Raw genomic sequence first — 9159 nt, 5'->3', positions numbered from 1 at the left:
TATATAATGGAATTCTACTCAGCCATAAAAAGAGATAAAATCATGCCGTTTGTGACAACATGGACAGACCTTGACGGTATTATGCTAAGTGAAATAAGTCAGACGGAGAAAGACAAATACCTTATGATTTCACTCATATGTGGAATATAAAAAGCTAATAAACAAAACAAAAGAAAGGAACAAACCAAACAAAACCAAACATATAAATACAGACTAGTGGTTATGAGAGGGGGAGGGGCGGGGGGAAGGGTGAAATGGATGGAGGGGATCAACTGTACGGTGACAGATGGAAAATAAATTTTTGGTGGTGAGTATGTTGTAGGGTTAAACAGTTTTTTTCTCCTTGAACTTGCATTTCCATCCCACATACTCTTATCCTAATGTCATGCATTTCTGTGCTTGAAAATATTTTATTGATCAATCTCCCAAACATCTCTGTAAACATTTTATACAAATTAGAATTTTACAATGTATTTTATTTTCTGTCTTTAAGGTGCCATGTGTTAAAAATGTTTTCTAGATTGAGTTATTACAAATTATAACTAGTACACACTTGATCAAAAGTATATATTATATTATAGTTTGTGATAAATTAATTTTTAGGAATTAAAAAGCAAAGGAAAGAATTTAGTAATTAAAATGTCACCCAATTCTTTAAATCCTTCTGTGTCGTATACCCCATATCACATAGTGATCCATCAGCAAAATCTATTATTAATGATAATTTGAATTAAGTCTTTCTTCCATGTGATGGCAAGGAACTAGAAAACACTGGGTGTACAAAAGGATTTATTACTCAGTCATCAAAGCCATTTACTCTCAGTTTCTGGGAAATGCACCCAAAAGGCTTTACCATGACACATCAAAAGATTATCTATTATCCTTATTACCCCTTCACTCAGAAACCCCTTATTTAAACTAATAGCCTCAAAAAAAGTTGGGAAACATTTTAACATCATTAATTTCATTACAGCTTTGGAAATATTGTAATATTTTTTATGAGATTTTTTGGTCACATAACTTCTTTAAATAGATTTTGTCATAAACTGTGGTGCAGTAGTGATTTGGAATATTCTACTTATGAAAAATGTCTAATTGGCAAATAATGCTCAACTTCAAGCTATTCAGCCACATCAGAGTCAGAAGGAAGTACCGCAGCCATGATGCGGTGTTCTGAATTTATATATGGGGAAACAGGCAAAGTGGGAGTGATGACAAGTTTCGTTTGATGACCTGACCTCTATCATAAGATGCATCATTCTTTTATTTATTTATTTTATTTATTTATTTTTGGCTGCACTGGGTCTTCTTTGCCACGCACAGGCTTTCTCTAGTTGTGGCGAGCGGGGGCTACTCTTCGTTGCGGTGCGTGGGCTTCTCATTGCGGTGGCTTCTCTTGTTGCAGAGCACGGGCTCTAGAGTGCAGGCTCAGTAGTTGTGGCACACGGGCTTAGTTGCTCCGCAGCATGTGGGATCTTCCCGGACCAGGGCTTGCACCTGTGTCCCCTGCATTGGCAGGCGGATTCTTAACCACTGCACCACCGGGGAAGCCCTGATGCTTAACTTTTTAAAATTACAATTTTACAGATGGGTGAGCCATCCAAGAAGTTTGGAGGTCACGGTGGCCTGCAGAAGAAAGGACAGAGGACAGCAGTTATGGCAGCGACACCGCCAGCATCCACATTTGTTTCTCTACGCCCCTCTCCTCTTCCCTCTGGGCCCCGTGACCTTCCTCTCCTACCCTCCGCCTTCTCCCTTCCTCCTTCCCACATATGCTGAGCCCCTCAGGCGCGATGCATAGGGTGCCTTCCCTTCAGAGTTGCCTCCTCAGCTAAGTGGGCCGCTTGGCGTTACCTGAGAACCCCTGTCTCAATACTGGCTGCCTTTGTTCTTGCTGGTGTCGGTCTCCTTTAGGTGCTGTGGTGAAAGAATAGTCTGAAAATACTAACCACTGGCTGTTTTGTGTCCCAGTTTCCAACATCGCCTTTTACCTTTTGCCCTCCCCCATTCTGCCGGGCTCTCCTGGACCCATTGCTCCAGGTGAGGGATGGAGAGGTTGGCGCACAGCAGAGAAAAAGGAGCCTCTGCTTCCTAAGCCAGTGTCAGAAGCCAGCTTCAAGGGGGCAAGGAAAGATCTCAGGACCTAGAACATAGATTCGATAGAGTCCACGTGGATTAAGAATGAAGTTTCTCCCCAGGCTGGTGGGGGTGGTAGTAGGTGCAGAAGATAGCAAGGAATCTGGGGAAGGGGGGGGGAGTGGGCGTTCAGAGCTGGGTTCCCAGGGACGGCGCCGCCTAATGGGACACTTAGGAAAGTTCTGGGGCAGCTTTTGGTCCTTGTGATGAGTACGAATGTGACTGGTATTTGGGGGCAGGGTGGGCAGGGACACCCCACACAGAATGTGACTGGTATTTGGGGGCAGGGTGGGCAGGGACACCCCACACAATGAAACATCCCGCATCCACCAGGACTCTCAATACCTTCCCACCAGGCATCTTTGTGGTTGAAAAACCTGTTTCTGAGGATCAGAGCCTGGAACCGGACTCTTTTTGCATCAACCATGAGCTTCAACCATTAAAGGGACTATTTTTTCCTCTCAAGGTTTGATTCCTGCTGTAAAACAGAAGCCCTTGGGAAGGGTTTAAGCGTCGTCTGGACCTTGGTGTGGAAGGAAGTTCTGCTGTTTGGTGTAGAAGGTGAAGGGAAGCAGGCAGAGGAAGGGGTGGAATGTGGCAGTGCTGGCAGCTCAGCTGACCCAATGGGTGAGGCCACCGGCCCAAGGGACAGTGTGGTGTAGTGGGAGGGGCACTGGCCAGGAGTCAGAGACTTGGGGTCAGGTTCTGGCCTTTTCTTTACCTTGTGTGTGACCTGGGGAGAGTCCCTTCCCTCCTTGGGCATTACCTAAAAAAAAGCACATGTACATTTTTTAAAAAAAATAATGAGAACAGTCTGGAAGCTGTTCTGGAAGGTTAAACAGAGCTACCCTGTGACCCAGTAATTGCACTCCTGGGTGATGATGAGAGATGAAAACATAATTCATCCACACAAAACCTATGCATCAACATTCATAGCAGCATTATTCTGATGGAATAAAATTATTTTTAAGGCATGACAAGAAACTTTTTACCCATAAAATTCTCTCTGCCCGTTTGGGCCACTACCCCTCTTTGGTGTGCACCGTGCATCTACATTATACATTAACCAGATCCCCTTGGAAGACACAGGAATGCCTGCTCAACTGAAAAGAGCAGTTTTCTCCTGGTGCCAGCAAGGTAACTCCTTAGGAGATAACATTCTTCTCCCAGTCCTGTAAAGGGTCACGATGACCCACTACTGGCCTTGTACGTGCAGATCTGGACCATGTAAACTGTCAGTGTGTTACTTTGATGTATAACCCTTTGTCTCGAAATCAAGACTGGCTTTGACCTCTAACGGGTGGAACAGTCCTCAGAGCTTTCTGAGAGACTGCCTCCAAAGTTATAATCCTCAAGTTGGCTGGAGTAAAATTCTCCATTTCTTTCTTCAATTGACTATTAATTAATTTCTCATCAACATTCATAATTACCAAAAAAGTGTAAACAACCCAAATGTCCACCAATGCATGGATAAACATGAGGTGGTATATATCCACACAATGGGATAGTATTCAGACATAAAAGAAATGAAGTCCTGATACATACAACATGAATGAACCTTGAAAAAAATTACAAGGGAAAGAAGCCAGTCACAAAAGACCACATATGCTTCCATTCATATGAAATGTCCATAATAGGCAAATCAATAGAGACAGAAAGTATATAGATCCGTGGTTTCCTGGGAATGGGTGAGGGGTATGGGGATTGACTGCTGGTGGGTAGTGGGTTTCTTTTGGGGGTGATGAAAAGGTTCCAAAATGTATCGTGGTGATGGTTGTACATATCTGTGAAGACATATAAAAACCACTGAATCGTACACTTTAAGTGGATAAGTTGTATGGTTGTGAATTATATCTCGATAAAGCTGTTTATATATATATATATTTATATATATATATGTATTTTATATATATATACGTTTTATATATATATATAAAAGAGTGGGTGGTGTAGAGTAATGGTTAAGAGCAGAGACTCTAAAGCCAGGCTGCCTGGGTTTGGCCCCCAGTGGGCCACTCACACAGCATGTCAGTGTGTGACCCCATGCATCAGTTTCCCTATCCGTAAAGCGGGTGCACTAACCGACTCTACTCACAGAAGTACTTAAAATAACAAACTAGGTGACATTTGTAGTACATAAAACAGTGCCTGGCATGTGGTAAGCAGTATATATGTTTGTTAAATTATTTTTTTTTAATAAAGGGTTTGGGTAAAATGACTTGAAGTTGAATAACCTTCCAACAAGAAGAAACCCCAGAGTTAGCGCCCCGGCTGCTTGTTACTGTCGGTGTGTCTCCCAAGCTGGGGGACTGAAGGAGGAATGAACGGCGGCCAGTTCTCCGGGTGGCTGACAGGTGCATGCAGTTCAGAAACTCACCAGCAGAGGGCGCCGCCCAACGAAATACTGCGCAGTGGTCGCGCTCGAAATGCCTCGTGGAGCGGGACTCTTGTTCCCCCAAGGCGCCCGAACGGCGCCGGGGCGCTCTCCGTTGCTCACCCACTCCTCCTCATTTCTGCTCCCCTTGGGCCCTTGACCCCACGGCATGAACTAACGCTAAAGACTTCGGAGTCCACTTAACTCTCACCGAGTGCCCACTGGCCACCTTCTTAGACCTGGGCTCACATGACCTCACAACAATGCTTTGAGTTTCATCTATTACCCCCAATTTGCAGATGAGAAACTGGGGCTCTGAGTCATTAAATGACCTGTTCTAGACCATATAGCTGATGGGCAGTCAGGTCTAACTTAGACATTCTGGCTCCCAACCTTTATTTTCATCGCCTTTTTTTTTTTTTTTTTTTGCAGGAAAATCCAGAGGGTTTTAGGACGGGGATGCAGCCTCAAGTTCACATCACTTCCCAGACAGTGGATCAGTGCCTCAGCCAGTCCTTGGGGGACCCGTGACCTCTGCTTGGGGACATCTCTGCCTGGCTTCCTCCTACTTAACTTGCAGATCTCAGCTTAGATACTTTGGGTAACCACTCAGAATCCCAGAGTTGGTAGGAAGATTATTATAAGCTGAAAACATTTGAGGGTCAACAGATGCGGAAAGAAGCCTTGGAGCTTCCCTTATCTGACTAAAAGCAGCAACTTTGGGGAAATGAGGCTGCCATGAATTTCCTCTTGGGACAGTTTACTTCCAGGAGAGAGACCAAGAGTAAAACGGCCATAAATCCTCCCTCTGAGGGAGTTTTATGGCCCTGAAGAAGATGGAAAGCCAATTCAAACCTGCATAGACAAATATCACAACCTTTCTTATCTCCTATTTGTTCTCCTGAAATATGTTTGTCTTTCCTAAAGAAAGCAATATGTTCTTCCATAGAAGCCTTTTCTCCCCCATCCCTTTACGCTACTAAATTAGGTATATAAGCCTCTAACTTTAACCATTTATTGAGCTACTACTTCTTTTGTTACCTCCCATATGCATATGAATAAACCTTTTCTCCTGTTAATATGTCTCTTGTCAGTTTAATTCGCATGTACCCACTCACTTAACCTAAGAGGGTAGAGGAAGAGTTCTTCCTCTCCCATAACAGCATCCACCTCAGAACATCTCCCTGGCCCTCAGATCTGATCCCTACCCCAGCCATATCTCCTCATCCTTCTCTTCTCTGAGCACAAATCCCACAAGAGTTAGATGCTTGTCATTGGAAACAAAAGTTTACAATTCTCAGACACTGTCTTCCGGGTGCCACGCTCACTCCTGCATCCCTGTATCACTGTATCCTGCCCCAGGCACTTGGTGGGGCCTCCTTAACCATTTACTGGTTGAAGGAAAGTGCTGCTCAGCTGGGAGCAGTTCTGCTGCTCTGCAGCGGGTCTGGCTAAATACAGAGGCATTTAAACTGAAACCACTTCTACTTTCCTCCAGGGTTTTCAAACTTGGCTCCTTGGGCTTCTTCCCCACCTTGCCTTCAGACAGGTTCGGGATCCTCATCACCTAGAAGAAGCCTCAGCTGACCCGGCTGCCCTTCCTGCTTCTGTCTGATTTCTCTCCTTTTCGCAGCAGGACTGATGGGACCACGGCTCCATGCCCCTGCAGTGGATTTCTCCTCAACCTTCCATCTGCCGTGTGGTTTCCGTGGCCTTCATTCTGCTGACCCTGCTCATAGCATTTTTTTTTTTTCTAACTCTGGAAGTGCCGTATGTTCATTACAGAAAATGTTAAAAATAGAGAAAAAAGTTGAGAAAAACTGAGCGAATATAAGTCAGTTGATGTTCTACCACTCAGATGTAACCCCATTAACATTTTGGTGTGTTTCCTTAAGCTGTTTTTTCTATGTATAAGAAATAATTAAGCAAAATCGGGAACATACTATATATTTCGTGTGACATATTTCCTTTTTACTTAAAATATTATCACAGTCGTTTATCATAAATATTTCCCTCATGTCATTAACTACTCTTTGAAAAATGATTTTTAATGACCTTTAATGTTCTATTACATAGGCTTATTCCTTCACTTATTTTATGAATTTACCTTATGAACAAATATGAAATAAGCTCATTTATTGAACATCTGCTATGTTCCAGGCACTGTTTCAGGCATTGAGGAACAAGTCAGACGAACACCCCACACTCATGGAGCTGACCTTCTCATGGGAAAGAGATTTACGATAGAGTGATACTTCGGTTGTTGGATATACCATCATTTATACCAAGCTGGTATTTTTCAGTGTTTATGCTGCTTTCACATTTGAGAGTAGGGGCTCTGTGTCAGAAAGACCTGAGCTTTCCCTTGTATTATGTGCCTTTGTTAAGTTAATCTCTTTACGCCTCAGTATCCTCATCTATGAAATGGGTATAAAAATAGCATTTGCCTCATTGAGGTAAATACACGCAGAGCACTCAGCACCTGGTAATCACTTAACAAAAGTCCGCTGTCATTATTATTGCAATGAATATGCAGAAATCTGTGTGCCTCACTTATTAATTTCTATAGGATAAATTCCTAGAAGTAGAGTGAGTGGGTCAAAGTTAGCATTTTTAAATATTTTGCCATTTTGCCATATTGCAAGTCTGCGCCAGGCTGCCCTCCCAGCAGCAGAGGATGAGGGTGTTGGCAGAATGTGCCCTGGAGATGTAAGGACCATACCCGGTGGCCTTTGGGTCCCTTGTCCTTAATTCTACGCTGCTCTGTGCACGCGACACCACTGACCTCCATGAGGTTCTCTCCCCCTCACCTCCCTGACGTGTATGTACACTGTCTAGGCTGGCCACTCGCCCTTAACTGTCCCTCCTCCAGTCCCTCTAATTACAGCCGTTCACTAGAGTTGCCCTGGCCCATTGGCTGCTTTCCCTACATGCTCCCCGAGGAGAGTCCAGGACTTCAGCCAGCCCCTCTGTGAAGACAGCTCCCACCTCCTTCCACCTTCTCCTGCGTTGTTTATTTAACCTGGAGTTCATGGAAATTCTTGGATATGTAAGTTAATCCTTTTCACCAACTTTGAGGTGTTATCAGCAATTTATTTTTCAAAAAATTTTTTCTGCCTCATTTTTTTTTTTCCTTTCCTTCTGGGACTGCAATTACTTCTATGTTGTTACACTTGATATTGTCCTAGATCTCAGAGGCTCTGTTCATTTTTCTTCCCTTTTTTCCCTGTTTTCTGGATGGTTAATTTCTATTCATCTTTCTTTAAAGACACTCATTCTTTCTTCTGCCCATTGAACCCACCTAGTCAGTTTTTTGTTCAGACATTACACTTTTAAATTCTAGAAGTTCTTTTTTTTTCCCACAGTTTGCATTTATCTGTCAATATTCTCTATTGTTGACTCATTATTAACACATTTTCCTTTAATTATTTGAATATATAATCATGAATGCTCTGGAGTCTTGTTCTGCTAAATCCCACATTCCCACTCAGAAGTGATCACTTTCCTCCTGAGCATAGGTCACACCGTCCTGTTTCTTTGCAGGTCTAATAATTTTTTTATTGAAACTGAACATTGTGAACAATATGTGGTATCACTGTAACATTTCTGGCTTCTGTTTTGTTCTTCTGAGGGTTTTGGTGTTTTGTTTTTGTTTTTTTTTTAGGTAATTAACTCAAACTGCAAAATCTGTATCTCTTGGGATACATAGCTGCTGATGTGTTTACTCAAAGTGTTTGGTTTTTGTTTTTAGAGCCTAGCTCCCTAGGGGTCTCCCTTGCAGCTGCATATCTTCAGTGGTCAGTAGAGGTTCTGTTCCGACACTTCACTACCCTCTGCAGCCCAAGCTGTGTGGGGATTGGGAATGCATTCATAAGTGCAGAATTTCACAAGTCTCTTCAGGCTTTGAATTTTCTCTGGGTTCTCTGGGGTCCCCCACTCGCATGTGCAGTTAGGCAGTCAGCCAGGGATTGTGGAGTTTGTTATTCAGTCTTCCTGGCTCTCTCACTTCACTATCACTGTGTTAGGTTTATAGCTGCTCTGCTACCTGCCTGGTCCAGACACCACCTCTGGCTGAGAAAACTGCAGGTTTTGCCACCTGAGCTGGGGAGGGGGTGGAATGCCCCACTCAAGAATGCCTCAAACATGGAGAAAAGGGAACCCTGCCCTCCTTCACTGTTGTTGGGAATGTAATTTGGTGCAGTCACTGTGGAAAACAGTAGGGAGGTTCCTCAGAAAACTAAAATAGAACTACCATATGACCCAGAAATTCCACTCCTGGATATTTATCCAAAAAAACCAAAAACACTAATTGGAAAAGATATATGTACCCCTATGTTCATAGCAGCACTATTTACAATAGCCAAAACATGGAAGTAACCTGAGTGTCCATCAACACATAAATGGATAAAGAAGATGTGGTGTATATATATACAATGGAATACTACTCAGTCACACAAAAAAAGAATGAAATATCACCATTTGCAGCAACATGGGTGTATTTAGAGGGTATTATGCTAAGGGAAATAAGTCAGACAGAGAAAGACAAATAGTGTATGATATCACTTACATGTGGAATCTAAAAAATAACTTAGTGAATATAACAAAAAAGAAGCAGACTCACAGATACAGAGAACAAACTAGTGGTTACC

This window comes from Balaenoptera musculus, chromosome 2 (assembly GCF_009873245.2).
Source record: "Balaenoptera musculus isolate JJ_BM4_2016_0621 chromosome 2, mBalMus1.pri.v3, whole genome shotgun sequence".
In the NCBI taxonomy this organism is placed as follows: Eukaryota; Metazoa; Chordata; class Mammalia; order Artiodactyla; family Balaenopteridae; genus Balaenoptera; species Balaenoptera musculus.
Note: the sequence above shows the minus strand (reverse complement) of the source record.